The sequence below is a fragment of the Humulus lupulus genome, chromosome X (genome assembly GCF_963169125.1).
Source record: "Humulus lupulus chromosome X, drHumLupu1.1, whole genome shotgun sequence".
Taxonomy (NCBI): domain Eukaryota; kingdom Viridiplantae; phylum Streptophyta; class Magnoliopsida; order Rosales; family Cannabaceae; genus Humulus; species Humulus lupulus.
Window position 1 is genome coordinate 4,315,519 of NC_084802.1, and position 19,413 is coordinate 4,334,931.

The window sequence follows — 19,413 nt, forward strand, 5'->3', positions numbered from 1 at the left end:
AGTCATAATGGAGAAGTCAAATCAATTTCAACTCTTAGGTCTGGAAAGAAAATTGTCAAACCCGATTACATACCCGAGGTTGAAAACGAAAAAGAAAAAGAAAAGAGTCAGCCTTCTAGTTCTAATCTCAATGACTCATCAAACAAAGAAACTCCAATCCATCCTTTTATTCCAAAAGCCCCATTCCCACAAAGATTACTTCCAATTAAAAAAGGCGGCCAATATAATGACATCTTAGAAGTTTTTAAACAAGTTAGTATCAATATCCCTTTCTTAGATGCCATTAAACAAATTCCTGCCTACTCTAAATTTTTAAAGGATCTTTGTACTGTTAAAAGAAACACTAATGTTCCTAAAAAGGCGTTTTTAACTGAACAAGCTAGTTCCATTATTCAATATAAGAGTCTTGTTAAATATAAAGATCCTGGGTGTCCCACAATTTCATGCATTATTGGTGATCATTTTATTAACAAAGCTTTACTTGATTTGGGTGCTAGTGTGAATTTATTGCCTTATTCTGTTTATAAGCAACTAGGTCTTGGTGAGCTAAAACCTACCTCTATAACTCTTCAATTAGCCGATCGTTCTGTGAAAATTCCTAGAGGCATTATAGAGGATGTTTTGATAAAAGTTGATAAATTTTATTTTCCTGTTGACTTCATTGTTCTTGATACTCAACCTGTGGAAAATATGCATGCTCAAATTCCTATCATTTTAGGTAGACCATTCTTAGCTACATCTAATGCAATCATAAATTGTCGTAATGGTGTTTTGAAATTATCTTTTGGAAATATGACTGTTGAATTGAATGTATTTAATGTGGTTAAATCTGTTGAGTGTGAAGAAGTGCATGAAGTTAACATGATAGATAGTATTTGTGAAAATGATGGAAATGACTTATTTGATTTTTGTGAAAAATACTTTGGTATGAACTTGCATGTTGATGACTCTAATGATGATGTGAATTCTTGGGTAGAGCCTATACCCTTAAATGAAACCAAAGTTGAACCTTTTTCACCCTTAGGTCATGTTCAATCAATTTCTGAGTCTCCAAAGTTAGACCTTAAACCTTTGCCAGAAAATTTAAAATATGCTTTTCTAGGAGAGTCTGAAACCTTACCTGTTATCATAGCATCCTCTCTAGATAAAGAACAAGAAGGTAAATTGTTAGATGTCCTTAGAGAACATAAAGAAGCCATAGGTTGGACCATTGGAGACATTAAAGGAATTAGCCCATCCATATGTATGCATAGAATCCATCTAGAAGAGAATGCTAAAACCTCTCGGGAATGTCAAAGAAGGCTAAATCCAAATATGAAAGAAGTAGTCAGAGAAGAGGTCATAAAATTGTTAGACGTAGGTATCATTTACCCTATTTCTGATAGTCAGTGGGTTAGTCCAGTTCAAGTTGTGCCTAAGAAGTCTGGGATCACAGTTGTTGAAAATGAGAAAAATGAATTAATCCCTACTAGAGTACAAACGGGGTGGAGAGTGTGCATAGATTATAGAAAGTTGAATAATGTTACTAGAAAAGACCATTTTCCATTACCTTTTATTGATCAAATGCTTGAACGATTAGCTGGCCATGCATATTATTGTTTTCTTGATGGGTATTCGGGATATAACCAAATCCCCATTGCCCCAGAAGATCAAAAAAAGACTACTTTTACATGCCCTTTTGGAACTTTTGCCTATCGTCGCATGCCTTTTGGATTATGTAATGCACCTGCGACTTTTCAAAGGTGTATGATTTCGATTTTTTCTGACATGGTTGAAAGATTTCTTGAAGTATTTATGGATGATTTTTCTGTGTTTGGTTCCTCTTTTGATGAATGTTTGCACCATCTTTCACTTGTTTTAATTCGTTGCAAAGAGAAAAACCTTGTGCTTAACTGGGAAAAATGTCATTTTATGGTTAAAAAAGGAATTGTTTTAGGTCATGTAATCTCATCTGATGGAATAGAAGTTGATAAAGCTAAAGTTGATCTTATTTCAAAACTTCCCCCACCTAAAACTGTGAAAGAAATTAGATCATTCTTAGGCCATGCCGGTTTTTATAGAAGATTTATAAAAGACTTTAGCAAAATTTCTCGGCCTTTATGCCATTTACTTGGAAAAGAAAATGCTTTTGTCTTTGATAATAATTGCCATGTTGCCTTTGAAAAATTAAAAAATTTGTTAACTACTGCACCCATTATTCGACCTCCTGATTGGAAAATACCTTTTGAAATAATGTGTGATGCTTCTGATTATGCTATAGGTGCTGTCTTAGGACAAAGACTTGAAAAAATACCTCATGTAATTTACTATGCTAGCAAAACTTTAAATGATGCTCAATTAAATTACTCCACAACCGAAAAAGAATTGCTTGCTGTTGTTTTTGCATTGGAGAAATTTAGATCTTATTTGTTAGGATCTAAAATTATTGTTTATTCTGATCATGCTGCATTAAAATATCTCTTATCGAAAAAAGATGCTAAGTCTCGTTTGATCCGTTGGATCCTGCTTTTACAAGAATTCGACTTAGAAATACGTGATAAAAAAGGATCTGAAAATGTTGTTGCTGATCATTTATCTAGACTAGTTGTTGAAACTATACATGATTCCACTCCTATCACTGAAACTTTTCCTGATGAACAATTGATGTATATTTCTTCATTGCCTTGGTATGCTGATATTGTTAATTATTTGGTCACTAATGAAATACCATCTCATTGGTCTAAGCATGATAAATCTAAATTTTATTCTGAGGTGAAAAACTTTATTTGGGATGATCCTTACTTGTTTAAATACTGCCCTGATCAAATAATTAGAAGATGCATTCCAAACTGTGATCAATCTAAAATCATATCCTTTTGTCATGATCATGCATGTGGAGGACATTTTAGTGGTAAGAAAACAGCTGCTAAAGTTTTACAATGTGGTTTTTATTGGCCTACTATCTTTCATGATACATATGTTTATTGTAAAGCTTGTGAACGTTGCCAAAAGTTAGGAAGTTTAACTAAAAGAAACATGATGCCTTTAAATCATATTCTTATTATTGACATATTTGATGTTTGGGGCATTGATTTTATGGGACCATTTCCTAACTCTTTTGGTAATCTTTATATACTTGTTGGAGTTGATTATGTGTCTAAATGGGTTGAAGCTATTGCATGCCACACTAATGACCACAAAGTTGTGCTTCGGTTTTTAAAAGAAAATATATTTTCCCGTTTTGGTTCACCACGTGCTATAATTAGTGATAACGGTACACACTTTTGTAATAGGCCATTTGAACATTTGATGAAACAGTATGGCATTACACATAAAGTCTCAACACCATATCACCCACAAACTAGTGGTCAAGTTGAAGTGTCTAATAGGGAAGTTAAGCACATTTTAGAAAAAACTGTGAATCCAACTAGGAAAGATTGGTCCTTAAGACTCACTGATGCATTATGGGCGTATCGTACCGCGTACAAAACACCCATTGGCATGTCACCCTACAGACTTGTGTATGGGAAGGCGTGCCACTTGCCTGTTGAGTTAGAACATAGAGCCTTTTGGGCAATTAAGCAGTTAAACTTTTCTTTAGACAAGGCAGGTGAGAAACGAAAACTTCAACTAAATGAACTAGACGAAATTAGGAATGATGCTTATGACTATTCAAAAAAGTATAAGGATCGCATGAAATTTTACCATGATAAAAATATTTTGAGAAAAGATTTTTATCCAGGTCAGAAAGTCCTTTTATACAACTCTCGTTTGTATTTATTCTCGGGAAAGTTACGCTCTAGGTGGTCTGGTCCTTACATTGTTCGTATTGTTTTTTCACATGGAGCTATTGAAATTGAAAATCCTAAAAATGGTGATATATTTAAAGTTAATGGACAAAAATTAAAACCATTTTTGGAATTAAAAACTGATGAAGTGGATGAGATACTCCTTGAGGACCCTGTTTACCATGCTCTTTGATTCCTGTGTGATCTTGATAACTTGTGTTTTATTTGTATTGTTGTTTTATGTGCAATTTAATTTTTGTTAATTGTATCCTGTTCTATCTTGTTCTATCTTCGCAATGCACAATATCGAGGTACGACCATTCTAAACTTTACACTCTTGTCAATTTTAATTTATATTTATATTTTGACACATTGAGGACAATGCTTAAATTAAGTTTGGGGGTATCGAGTTTTATTGTGTTTGTTTTGTGTTTTATTTATGTTTGCTTTGCATTGTTTTTAATGTTTTGTGTTTTATTTTATATATGCTTGTTTGAAAAGAAAAAAAAAATGTTTGTTTGAATTTTTTTTATTTTTTATTTATTTATATGTTGTTGTTTTGTTAATTTTTTTTTTTATTTGTTCATTTTCATAAAAATTCAAAAAAAATAAATAAATAAATTTTGGTGATATTTTTCATTTTCAATGATAAAAATTCTGATTGAGTTTGAAATTAATTCTCTTAAAAATATGAATAATTTTTAAGCTTTGTTTTTAATTATAGGGTCAATTTTGCTTGTAACAAAAATTACATTTTTCATAAAAACTCTTATTTCCTATAAGTTTAAGTGAAAAATAATTTTAATGAAAACCTATTTTCTAAAAGCAAAATTGACAATTTAATTAATTATATAAGCTTAACTTTTATTCATAATAATTTCTGAGAGTTATTTTCATTGTGCAATTTTTGAGAAAATCATTTTTATATCACCAATAAAAAAAAAAAAATATTGTGTATTTTAATTTTTCTTTTGCTTGAGGACTAGCAAAACCTTAAGTTTGGGGGTGTGATAACTCTACAAAATAGAGTTATTTTACCATATTTTATATGCTAATTGTTGCTTAGTTCTTGAGTTCTTAATTAACTTATTAAGTTTTTATGTAATTTTTAATTTATTAGTCTTAGTGTAGTTTTATAGATTTTTATATGTTTTTATAGATATTTTATTATAATATGTTGTAATTTAATTATATGAAATTTGTATTGTTAAGTTAGAAGTTAAAAATGTAATTCTTTTGAACTTAAATGCTTTATTAAATTAAGTTATAATCAATATTTTCAAATAATTAATATGATTTATTTATAATTGAAAATATTTGATTGTTATTTAATTTATTTTTATCTTGTAGGAATTATATTGCATGCTTGAAAGAAAGAAGAGAAAAGAAAACAAAAATGGCATTTATGAAGAAAAAATAGCAAATTGTGGCATAGAAGCCCACCAGCCCAGCCACCAAGGCCCAGGCCCACTGCCTCTCTCCCAGCCTTGCGTCTGGCACAGCCCCAAGGCTCAGCAAGTGTCTCCAACCAAGCAGCCATTTCCCTCCTGCCGCCACGTGTCCAATCCATTCCCTCCTTCAGCATATATGCCTCCAATGCCATGCATAAATGCCAGCCCCATCCGTACGGCCCAGCTACCTTTCTCCACGCCAGCCTTTGCCCACAGCCACCGTGGGCCTGTCAACCGGCCCAGCCCCAGCTCGCCCAGCAGGCCCCTTAGCGTCCCAGCCGCCTGTCACTGCTGTCCAAACACCCCTTGAGCCCATAAATGTGCTCATTGTCCCCTTGTCTAAAATGCCACCTTTTTACCCACTTTTCTACACATTTTTCACCCAAAATCATCATCACTCCTATAATTTACCCCTATTTACCATATTATTATTAATTTAATCAATTTACTTAATTTAAATTGATTATTTTAATAATCTCATTTTGGCTATAAATAAGGGTTTTGAAGACCATTTTAGGGGTTTAATTTTGGTTACCATCTTTTTTCTCTCATTTTCTCTCTACCATTCTATCTTCCATTTGGGTTTTTCAAGAGCATTTTGCAAGTATGTATGTCTTTTATTTTGTAATTTCTACTCTAGTTATGTGCTTCTAATCTTTTTCATAAGATTATTAAGATCATGATGAAGCAACTTGTAACTATGTAATATTTATGTTGTATGTTGATTTCCCTTGTAATGCAACAAAGTTTATGGATTTTTCTTCTACATATATTTCTTTCATCTTAAATATCTTGTATTTTAGATTGTTAGAACATATTTACACTTTGTTCTTCATTAGTGCATAAACATAATATTCTTTGTGTAAGATGTGTCATTAAATTGTACACATCCATGCTTAGAACAAAAATATTATGTTTTGCTTTATAAATAATGTTCATTGATTTATTTGTTATTTCATTAGATTGGTTTACACTAAATGCTTTGAAATTATAATTTTGAAAAGTGAAGAAAAATCCTATTTTTTTTTAAGAAAATTGTGCTTAAAATTATAAATATTTTTGGAAAATGATAGTCTAAATTATTTTAACTATCACTAAAACTTGGGAATCAATATACTAATAAATATTATTAAATTTACATTTTGTGGATTCTAGTATCTTAATAATCTTTTCTTTTAACACTTATTTTCAACTCATTATTGGTTCATTTTCATTATCTTAAATAGCTTTATTTTTCAATCTCTTATTTTATGTTCATAATATTGAAACTTATCAATCTTTGGAACTAGGTTAGAATTTATTACTTTTGATTTAAAATAGTTTCATTTTCGATTTTAGACAACTCCTTTGGGTTCGACATCCTTGCTTACGATCACTATTCTATATGGACGATTCGTGCGCTTGCGATATATAAATTTTTAAACATACCCGTTTTGGGTCCATCATCGAGGCTGTCAACAAGACTCTTAAGGCGAGCCTCAAGAAGAGACTAGATGAAGCGAAGGGGGTCTGGCCAGAACAGCTCCCCCAGGTCCTATGGGCATACCGAACCTCGCATCGGACTCCTACGGGTCATACTCCTTTCTCCTTGACCTTTGGTAGTGAAGCAGTCCTCCCTGTGGAGATTAAGGTGCTTTCGCATAGGGTCCAGTCTTATGACCAGGACCGCAACCACGAGCTACTGTGTACATCCCTTGACTTGGTTGATGAAAGACGAGAAGATTCGCAATTCCAGCTCGCCCATTATCAGCAGAAGATCACTCGCTATTTCAATTCAAAAGTCAAGAGTCGCGCCTTTAACGTTGGCGACCTGATCCTCAGGAGAATTTTCTTGGCCAGTAAGGATCCCAAAGATGGAGTCTTGGGACCGAACTAGGAAGGGTCATGTCAAGTCATCGAGGTCATTAAGGAGGGAACTTATAAATTAGCTCGGCTAGATGGAGGGGCAGTCCCACGGACCTAGAACGCCATCTATTTGAAGAGATATTATCAGTGATTCACTTGTAAGGCCTAAAAGGCCATTTTTTATGTATTAATAAATGAGAATTTACTTTTTGTTTATATTTGTACATGTTTTCAAATGTAATCTAAAGTAACCACGAAAGACCCTTTCCCAATTACTTGGGGGGCATACGGTACCTGGATATAACCAGGTCGCCTTAATGACTTAGAAGTTGATTCATATCGATTGATCGTTGTTTTTCTCAAAAAACGCGAGATATTGGTAAGGATTAATGCGAACTAAGTCCTATCCTGGATTTAACCAGGTCATAAAACTTAGAAGTTAATTTAAATCTATTGATCGTTGTTCTTCCTAAAGAGCTCGAGATATTGATAAAAATTAACACGAACTAAGTTTTCAAATTAAGTTCCTGGATATAACCAGGTCATAAAACTTAGAAGTTAATTTAAATCTATTGATTGTTGTTCTTCCTAAAGAGCTCGAGATATTGATAAAAATTAACACGAACTAAGTTTTCAAATTAAGTTCCTGGATATAACCAGGTCATAAAACTTAGAAGTTAATTTAAATCTATTGATCGTCGTTCTTCCTAAAGAGCTCGAGATATTGATAAAAATTAACACGAACTAAGTTTTGCAAAATAGCAACTAAAATGCGTAGAGGCAAAGGGGAGGAAATCAATTAAAAATAAAATTGATAGTTAAATTGTCTCGAGGTGGAAGCACCTCATGCAAAAGTTACACAGAAAAATTTAAGAATATTAAAGGAAAGGGCACGAAAGAGGAAGGCCCTAAGCTCCGCCAGTTGGCCCCTTGGAGGTCGCCGTCTCGCCCTGCTCAGCTGCGCCGGAGGCTTCCCCGGCCTCGGAGGGCGCTTCTTTATCGAGGCGAGCTTTGAACTTCTCCAGCAAGGGCTCCCAGACGGCCACTGCCAAGAAGGAAAAGTCGGCGTCCTGGTTATAGGCCCAGCAATGGTAGAACATGTCTTCCATGGCGACGTCTGAAGTTGCCCGCTCAACCACCAGGGCGGCCTTGGCCTCAGCTTTCGCGGTATCTAGGTCTGCCCGCACAGTGGCGAGGGCGGTCTCGAGCTCTTGAAGCTTGGGGCGAGTTTCTTCCAGCTCGGCCTGCGTGGCCGCCAAGGCATCCTTAGCCATCTGCAGAGAAGTCTGGTGAGTGGCCACAACCGCCTGGTGCTCTCTCCTCATTTCCTCGAGCTGAGCCTTGGTCCTGGCTATGCTCTGATGAAGGGCAACGGCGCTCTACGAAAACGGAGAGGCAATTGCCTTAGGAAAAAAAGAGGAGGGAGAAAAGAAACACAGGGCAAGGCATGATAATAAAAAACCATAAAATGGTAAGGTCAGCTTACCATTAGGGCCATGCCCAATGAAGATTCCAGCACGCCCACCGGGCTCCTCATTTCGATGGCCCTGAGCTCATTCTCGTTGAATTTGTAGATATGGTTGACAACGTAGTTCGCCGACTCATACACCATCCCCCGTAAGGCCTCTGGAATCTTCTCCAGGTCCTGGGGGTCAACTGGGATGCGCATCTTGGAAGGTGCAATCGCCGAAGCCCCGGACTCCGCCCCTGCGTCCCGGACGAAGGCCGGAGCTCGCGGAGGGGGTGGGGGCATGCTGCTCCCCCCTGCAGCAGGAGGAACAGTTCCCACGACCTGGGCGGCTGGGGGCTGCTCTTTCTCCTTTGTAGGAGACTTAGTTGGGGTTCTGGTGGCTTTTTTCGATGTCCGGAGCTTCTTCATTTTTGGCCCAGAGGCCCCGGCTGAGGGGTTCCCCCCGGCGAATGTAACGGCCCTAAGGTAGGGTACGTCTGCCACATACTCGTAATTCTAGGGTTTACGAGTATGTAAGGCACTTGACCAAAATAATTAAATAAAATGATACGAAGAAATACAGAAAAATTTAAAACTTTTATATAAACTTATTAGAAGAAATTATTACACGTATGAATACTTTAAATTTAAGGCAGCCATATGAAAACTCTAAACCATTATTGCATTGCTACTGAGTCCGTGCTCCACAAGTTGCTCAATAGCTAAAGCCACACCTGGAAAAATGTTGGAAAATAACGTAATGAGCTAACGCTCAGTAAGCAAATCTCATGCATACACATACACATGAATGTCGTGAGTTTGTAGTGCACATATACTAATATGCTGACTTATATACTTATGCATTTCATTTATTGCTCATGCACTTTCAAACTTTACTTTTATGCTCTTTCTTTTAGTTTCACATTTTTATGGGCCCAATATCACTTGTGCACACTGTTTGATTCAGCCAATGCCTGCAGGGCTTGTTACACATATCATATAGAATCCCATGGGTTCTCCTCCGGCTAGCCATCATCTCAGCTAGGCTCATCATAACACTCATTTCATCGTTGCCATAGCTGCCATACTTATTACACATATGGAGGAGAAAGACGGAAACATGGCAAACATATCTGAATGGTCAGCTCTGACCTAGCCCACACTAGTGGGCAGCCACTATAAGTCTTATAGACTTCCGTCTTCTTCATTACACTTACTTGATTGCTTCATCAAAACAGTGGCACCATTTTTAAACATCTTATTATCACTTTGCTTAAGCCTTGTGTCATTAAAATGTTTAACTTTACATAAGACTTTTCAAGGCATTTCCTAACTTTTCTCATATTCATATGCATGGTCTTATATCACATAATAATGTATCACATAACTGTACATGCCATGCATACATGCTGATGCTGAAATGCCAATGTTCATGTTCATGACTCATGTTGATGGTATTCAATCAAGGCATTGTATCACATCTCATATAACTCAAAACATCTTTAGTCATAATACATGAAGCTTTGGGTTGGTGGCGTTGTTATACCTTAACGTAGAGCTATGGCTCAGGTCTAAGGTTTCCAGCCTAAAAACTTAAACGCTTCATATATCATAACATATAACAAATCATGAACATAGAGTAATCCACATATCCATCAACATAAGAACACATACTTGCACATAATTCATATCATTCTTAACCAAGTAAGACATCTTTCACATATCACAGAATTCATCAATTACATATCACACAACACCCTTATGGTGTTCATATAACCATTCTTCACATACTTATCATATGCATCATCATCATACCATACTTAACTCATCAGATGTACACAATCAATGTAGTCATGCATCTTACACTTAAGCACAAAAGGTGAGATTTACTTACCTTAGGTCCTTAGCTTATTTTAAAACGGCTCACCAAGAGTCAATCAATCAAATCCATACAAATCCTATTCAAGGCACATCATTTATTAAATTCTATCAAAATCATAAATATACACTATTGATAGTGTATATTAATAATACCAGAAACTATATAAATGATAATAATAAATTATTATCAACGTAATGCAAATAACTCTTCATATAAAACAATGCTTTAAACCTTGCTCATAAGATAATGTACTCTTATGATAATAATAATAATAATCCCAACAAAATAATAATTATCGTCTATAATTAAACTTATTTCGATATTAATAACAAAATACTTCAATGGCAATACGTATATGAATGTATATATTCAAATAATCATTTTATAAAAGAAATCATATTTTTAACATAAAGTTGTAATAATCAATATAATGATAATAATATAAATATAAATATTTCTATTATTATTAAATAGTCATAATATCAATTCCAGTGATATAATAAATATACTTTCTCCAAAATTCACTGGTCTTACAAATATCAATAACTGTAAGAAACTAATATTTGATATTATTTTAATATTCAAATATTAATATACAATAATAATGGTTAGATAATAGGTTTACTATAAATCATACTTTTCATATATATATATATGAATCTGTATTCTTGATTTACTTAACAAAATAATAACAATAATAATTAAAATTACTTAATCATAATAATTTCCATATTAATATAAAATCAATTAAATATGTATTTTTATACTTTATTTAATATCTAATATTTTCTAGAAAATTGGACAGCACAACGGCTATAAAGTGGACAAACCCAAAATCAAAACCTGTATCAATATATATATAATCCCAGACAGCCAGTAAATTACAGAAAATATTTCATATATCAATAATATATAATTATATACTATAAATACACATAATAACAATTACTCTAATCAATCACAATTAAATCACAATATATAGGTTAGAGAAATTATACCAAAATGATCGGGTTCCACAACAAGTCAAACGATGATTTTCTGAGACTCAAAACGTACTTCAAAACCCCGAACACTAAGTTTCGACCGCCGGTCTACGGTGGATCGCGGTGGCTCGTGGTGGGCCCACCACCCAACTATGGTAGATGTAGGAACAAGTTATTGGGTTTTGAAGCCCACAACACGAGGAGCACGATGGTGGTGACGGATCGGCAAACGGATGCCCGAGGTGGCCGAATCGCAACTTTGAAGTCGCGGGGTGGCCGAACTTAAATCGAGTGGTTGAGGCGTTTAATCGGCGAGTGAGCTCTAGATTCCCGCGTGGGTCGATAGTTCGGAGGCCTCTGAATCCAACGGTCCGGCGCGTGGCTAAAAATGGTGGCCGGAAAGTACTCCTGCGTCGTCGGCAACAGTAATACGCAGAGGAGAGAGAGAGAGAGAGAGAGAGAGAGAGAGAGAGAGAGAGAGAGGGGTTTTCTGAGGAGAGAGAGAGAGGGGTTCGGGTAAAAAGAAAGGCTGAAGCCTTTTCTTTTTTTTTTTTTTTTTTTTTTTTTAAATTTATTTTTAAAAATTACACTTGGACCCAAAATACTAAAATTCTTTTCAAATAAGCCCTTTAGCAAAACTTTCTTAATTTTATAAAAATCCCCAATTAAAATTATATGACATTCGGGTCCAATACTTGACTATTCAAGTTTCTCTCTCTTTAATCTCATTAAAAACATAAAATGATATTTTAAATACTATTTTTCCATTACTATTTCTTAAATTTGTAAACTTGTATATTTTATGTATAAAAACTCTGATTTATAATAAAAAAAAATGTATAATGAAAATGTTGGATATTACAATCCTTCCCCCGTTAAAATAATTTCGTCCTCGAAATTTCAAAATAAATTAGATAATCGAAGACAAGAACTACAATTACAAATAAACAGAACAACATTACACATCATAAGATTTTATTCACAACACTTACCTTCACCCCGAAAACAAAACTTATTCTTGACTTGTAATCCTTATCATATATAAAAGGCGAGGATATGTAAACACCTCACATGAGGACTACAATATAGAAAGAAAGGAAATAAGCTATAACAATAGTATAAATTACAATGAATGTATACGAAAATACAAACGAATCCTCATCATCCATACTTTTGAACACAAACCACATAACGTAGGAAGAGAAAATGACCATCATCATGAAAACATCCTTGATCTTCATGTCTTACAGTCAATTTTTTTTTTTTTTTTTTTTTTTTTTTTTTTTTTGCATAAAATTAGATAACTAGAAAACAATTATATAGCCGATGAAGATTATTCTTTAAAACCAAGTCTTTATGAAACCCTTTCGTTGTCAAAACCGACTTCTTGCCCTGAATGAGAAATAGTGAGATAGGCCATTCATTAGGTACCAGTTCAGAAAAGCCTGACTCTCATTCTTTCTCTAAGAAAACATTTAAAAATCAAACTTGTTTCCAAATGTATAAAATAATAAAGGGCACATTGATACTATGCTAGAATGCAAATAACCGTGGCCACTCGGAAATTCACACACTTAGCTTAGTATCCCTTCATTGAATAAAACATGGGATAAGTCTTGACTGACCAATCCACCACTTCATCTACTAAAACGAATAATTCTCACATGTCTAATAAGTTAGACATGTCTCATTTCAACACCTATACCAATAATACTCAGTCATCACTTCACACAAGTAATACATTATCTTACTTTCGGAATAAAACAGCTAATATACTATAATTTAATCGCCGAAAGTAATTCACACTACAGAGTAATTCAGTAAATAACATTTATCACCTCGATTCATTCAACAATTTATAAATTGTTTCCATGTTCAAATCAGATCGCAAAATCAATAGAAGTGATTTCCATGTCGACAAAATTTAATAAGTTTGGCTTTCATCATCAGAGAGGATAGCGTAACACATTGAACAAGATAAAATCTGTGATATCTATCTTGAAAACAAACAAATTCAAGGATCCAATGACCCAACAGTTCAACTCATTTTTTCTATAAATAAAATTCATCACATACACACTAAAACACAATCAATCTCAAGCTTTTGAAAACCAAATCATTATTACTTCCATCCATTACTCAAGCTAAGCAACCCATGGCATCCTCATCATCTCAGCTGAACTTAGACCTAACTTTAGCTTTACCTGAGCCAAATCTTCCCACTATCGAATCTTCACCACAAATTTCTGCACCCTTACCACAGCTAATGGTGTATCCTACGGTACACATCCCAGAACGAAATACTCAATTTCCCAGAGTTTGGCTTCCCAAATTTTATTCTGATACTGGCCTTGTCACGGTGGAGGATTCAGCTATGCTCGATAAAAAGGTGGCCATTAGTATAGGTCAAAGCATACTCACCCCTAAAGACCAAATAATTTTATCCCATAGGTCAGACCTACAAGCTGTAAAAGATTCCTTAGTTCTTACCACTCAGGCGGCAGCATCGGTCTCAAACCTAGGCCAACGAGTTCTTGCAAGAGAACAAGAGGTTGACCACTTGAAAAGGTATATAGAAACACAAAAACAAGAGATGATAACCATTAGAAATGCCAACAAGGGATTGACTCGAGAGAAGGAGAAGTTGGTTAAGGAGAATGAGACTTTAACTAAACTTCTTGCTAACTACTCAGTCGATATGAAGGAAAAATTTCAGACACTGCAAACTACTGGGGAGACCCTTAGAGTTGAACAACAAAAGTTGATCGACGAGGTAGAACGTGTCCAAAACCCCAATCCTTAATGTATTATGTATTTTTTTTTATATATCTATATATTACTACTGTTTTACTAAAGTCTCTTATTGTGTGTGCTCTCAGCAACAACCTAAAACTTTGCTCTCCAAAACACTAACCTGACATATTAACCCTTAACACACTAACTGAATTGATAGGTCACTTTCAAAGCTTGAGAATATCAATTAACAATCCAAACATCGACATCGATAAATCATCAATTATTTATCACATCAATAATAAAGGCATGCATTCAGATAAATAACAAACTTCAATTTCTCTACCGTGCATGAGAATATTCATTTAATCCAAACTCATACTTATATCATGGAAACTCAAACACACAATGAGTTTCTAATACAATTATACAGCATCATTAACATACATTAACTAAAATATGGATAAATTATACTAACCATTAACGTGTGGCTTGTCTTGTGGCGGAACTCAGTAGCATTTCAGATCCCAAAATCTAATAACATAACGAGTATACGACATCTACAAACTCAAAGCTCTGATACCATTTGTAACGGCCCTAAGGTAGGGTACGTCTGCCACATACTCGTAATTCTAGGGTTTACGAGTATGTAAGGCACTTGACCAAAATAATTAAATAAAATGATACGAAGAAATACAGAAAAATTTAAAACTTTTATATAAACTTATTAGAAGAAATTATTACACGTATGAATACTTTAAATTTAAGGCAGCCATATGAAAACTCTAAACCATTATTGCATTGCTACTGAGTCCGTGCTCCACAAGTTGCTCAATAGCTAAAGCCACACCTGGAAAAATGTTGGAAAATAACGTAATGAGCTAACGCTCAGTAAGCAAATCTCATGCATACACATACACATGAATGTCGTGAGTTTGTAGTGCACATATACTAATATGCTGACTTATATACTTATGCATTTCATTTATTGCTCATGCACTTTCAAACTTTACTTTTATGCTCTTTCTTTTAGTTTCACATTTTTATGGGCCCAATATCACTTGTGCACACTGTTTGATTCAGCCAATGCCTGCAGGGCTTGTTACACATATCATATAGAATCCCATGGGTTCTCCTCCGGCTAGCCATCATCTCAGCTAGGCTCATCATAACACTCATTTCATCGTTGCCATAGCTGCCATACTTATTACACATATGGAGGAGAAAGACGGAAACATGGCAAACATATCTGAATGGTCAGCTCTGACCTAGCCCACACTAGTGGGCAGCCACTATAAGTCTTATAGACTTCCGTCTTCTTCATTACACTTACTTGATTGCTTCATCAAAACAGTGGCACCATTTTTAAACATCTTATTATCACTTTGCTTAAGCCTTGTGTCATTAAAATGTTTAACTTTACATAAGACTTTTCAAGGCATTTCCTAACTTTTCTCATATTCATATGCATGGTCTTATATCACATAATAATGTATCACATAACTGTACATGCCATGCATACATGCTGATGCTGAAATGCCAATGTTCATGTTCATGACTCATGTTGATGGTATTCAATCAAGGCATTGTATCACATCTCATATAACTCAAAACATCTTTAGTCATAATACATGAAGCTTTGGGTTGGTGGCGTTGTTATACCTTAACGTAGAGCTATGGCTCAGGTCTAAGGTTTCCAGCCTAAAAACTTAAACGCTTCATATATCATAACATATAACAAATCATGAACATAGAGTAATCCACATATCCATCAACATAAGAACACATACTTGCACATAATTCATATCATTCTTAACCAAGTAAGACATCTTTCACATATCACAGAATTCATCAATTACATATCACACAACACCCTTATGGTGTTCATATAACCATTCTTCACATACTTATCATATGCATCATCATCATACCATACTTAACTCATCAGATGTACACAATCAATGTAGTCATGCATCTTACACTTAAGCACAAAAGGTGAGATTTACTTACCTTAGGTCCTTAGCTTATTTTAAAACGGCTCACCAAGAGTCAATCAATCAAATCCATACAAATCCTATTCAAGGCACATCATTTATTAAATTCTATCAAAATCATAAATATACACTATTGATAGTGTATATTAATAATACCAGAAACTATATAAATGATAATAATAAATTATTATCAACGTAATGCAAATAACTCTTCATATAAAACAATGCTTTAAACCTTGCTCATAAGATAATGTACTCTTATGATAATAATAATAATAATCCCAACAAAATAATAATTATCGTCTATAATTAAACTTATTTCGATATTAATAACAAAATACTTCAATGGCAATACGTATATGAATGTATATATTCAAATAATCATTTTATAAAAGAAATCATATTTTTAACATAAAGTTGTAATAATCAATATAATGATAATAATATAAATATAAATATTTCTATTATTATTAAATAGTCATAATATCAATTCCAGTGATATAATAAATATACTTTCTCCAAAATTCACTGGTCTTACAAATATCAATAACTGTAAGAAACTAATATTTGATATTATTTTAATATTCAAATATTAATATACAATAATAATGGTTAGATAATAGGTTTACTATAAATCATACTTTTCATATATATATATATGAATCTGTATTCTTGATTTACTTAACAAAATAATAACAATAATAATTAAAATTACTTAATCATAATAATTTCCATATTAATATAAAATCAATTAAATATGTATTTTTATACTTTATTTAATATCTAATATTTTCTAGAAAATTGGACAGCACAACGGCTATAAAGTGGACAAACCCAAAATCAAAACCTGTATCAATATATATATAATCCCAGACAGCCAGTAAATTACAGAAAATATTTCATATATCAATAATATATAATTATATACTATAAATACACATAATAACAATTACTCTAATCAATCACAATTAAATCACAATATATAGGTTAGAGAAATTATACCAAAATGATCGGGTTCCACAACAAGTCAAACGATGATTTTCTGAGACTCAAAACGTACTTCAAAACCCCGAACACTAAGTTTCGACCGCCGGTCTACGGTGGATCGCGGTGGCTCGTGGTGGGCCCACCACCCAACTATGGTAGATGTAGGAACAAGTTATTGGGTTTTGAAGCCCACAACACGAGGAGCACGATGGTGGTGACGGATCGGCAAACGGATGCCCGAGGTGGCCGAATCGCAACTTTGAAGTCGCGGGGTGGCCGAACTTAAATCGAGTGGTTGAGGCGTTTAATCGGCGAGTGAGCTCTAGATTCCCGCGTGGGTCGATAGTTCGGAGGCCTCTGAATCCAACGGTCCGGCGCGTGGCTAAAAATGGTGGCCGGAAAGTACTCCTGCGTCGTCGGCAACAGTAATACGCAGAGGAGAGAGAGAGAGAGAGAGAGAGAGAGAGAGAGAGAGAGAGAGAGAGAGAGAGAGAGGGGTTTTCTGAGGAGAGAGAGAGAGGGGTTCGGGTAAAAAGAAAGGCTGAAGCCTTTTCTTTTTTTTTTTTTTTTTTTTTTTTTAAATTTATTTTTAAAAATTACACTTGGACCCAAAATACTAAAATTCTTTTCAAATAAGCCCTTTAGCAAAACTTTCTTAATTTTATAAAAATCCCCAATTAAAATTATATGACATTCGGGTCCAATACTTGACTATTCAAGTTTCTCTCTCTTTAATCTCATTAAAAACATAAAATGATATTTTAAATACTATTTTTCCATTACTATTTCTTAAATTTGTAAACTTGTATATTTTATGTATAAAAACTCTGATTTATAATAAAAAAAAATGTATAATGAAAATGTTGGATATTACAGCGAATGCAGCTCGCAGGCTCCCGTCGGGATGAGACATCTCTTCTGTAAAAAAAAAGACATGGTTAATACAAAAGTTAGCAGTCATGCAGAAACAAAAACAAAGGGGGAAAAAGATAAATTCAAGTATGTATATATACTAAAGGGAATCCTACCCCCCGAGCTAGAAGAAGGATCTATGGTTACGACCATCGGCCCCGGAGCTCCTGCAGGGGAGTCTAAGTCAATTACTTCCCGAGCTGCCGCAAGTTCTAGATCCGAGACTTGTTCAGGACTAGACTCTTTTACATATTGCCTAAGTCCCGGAGCTACGGCACCCCTCCGGAGTGATGGCCATGACCGAAAGTTGATCCCATACTCCTCAAATAGGATCAACCTAAAGGCTAGGGTGTTATCTACGACTACGGTACCCTTAGGGCGGCTATCTTGGTAATCCAACACGAGCTGGTCGATACAGTGGAGCAGGGTTGTATCCAGATCCAGATCACGTCGATGGCGTTGGACGATCTGTTTCGGTTTGTACCTAGCTAGCCGGGGGTCAGCGGTAGCCCTATCTAAATTCCTAAACATATAAGGGTTACCTTGGCCAGAAGGACCCGCGACTGCTCCGGACCGGATCCTCTCCTCGTCCGTTCTCTGGGCGGCCTCCAACGCCCGCTTCCTGTTCCTCACGAGGGGAACCTCGTCCTCCTCGTCTTCATCCCCCGCGACCTCCTCCACGATGATGGGCCTGGTATCGCGAGCTGGGGGAAGCGCCCGGGGCCTCCTCAAATTCAGAGTCTGGCCTGGGGAGATCAGCTTACAGGCCACCATCGTCTCGTCTGTCACGAGCTGATGATAGTCTTTTTCACTGGGGGGCATGCTCGTTAGTGTCTCGTACTGGGCCCCGAGGGTCACAGATTTCTCTGTCCTCGCGAAGATAGCTGCAGAATTATCTAAGTCAGAAACGGATAAAAGGGAAGCTAAATGATACTTAACTTACGAGCTAAGGTTGAAAAGCACTTACGAGGACGATTGAAGTAGTGGAGCTCGCAATTTCGGAACCCCGTCGACATAAAGAATTGATCTTTGAAGTCGTTGGGGTGGCTGGGCAGCTCGATGACCGCAGCCGTGTTGGAGAACCGGGTTAAGTAATAAAACCTGTCACCTCGCCCCCGCTGCTCCGGGCTAGCCTTGAGGTAGAAAAAGTACAAAATGTCTGCGGGAGTGGGGACCTCCCACTCTTGTTTCAAGAACAAATATCTTAACCCCGCCAGCAAACGGTAGGAGTTGGGGGGAGCTGGAACGGGGCCAACCTCACGAAGTTGAGGAAGTCAGCGAAGTACTAATCCAACGGGAGGAAGGCCCCCGCCTTGAAATGCTCGTCGCTCCAGGCCGAGAACGACTCGTCAAGCGGCGCGCAGCTTCGCTCGCCTTCCGCGGGAGGTCGGGCAATCACGGAATCTCTC

General features: G+C 35.5%; 1 long non-coding RNA gene across 1 annotated transcript; it reads right to left on the minus strand.

Annotated features, from left to right (window-relative positions):
- Positions 1-9,091: 9,091 nt before the first annotated feature.
- Positions 9,092-17,961, minus strand: LOC133804066 (uncharacterized). Its single transcript, XR_009878283.1, has 6 exons — positions 17,108-17,961; positions 16,122-16,185; positions 14,590-14,961; positions 11,394-12,770; positions 10,408-10,471; positions 9,092-9,247 (listed from the first exon to the last, which is right to left on the minus strand). It is a non-coding gene; the product is annotated as an uncharacterized LOC133804066 (long non-coding RNA).
- Between the last annotated feature and the right edge of the window lie 1,452 nt (positions 17,962-19,413).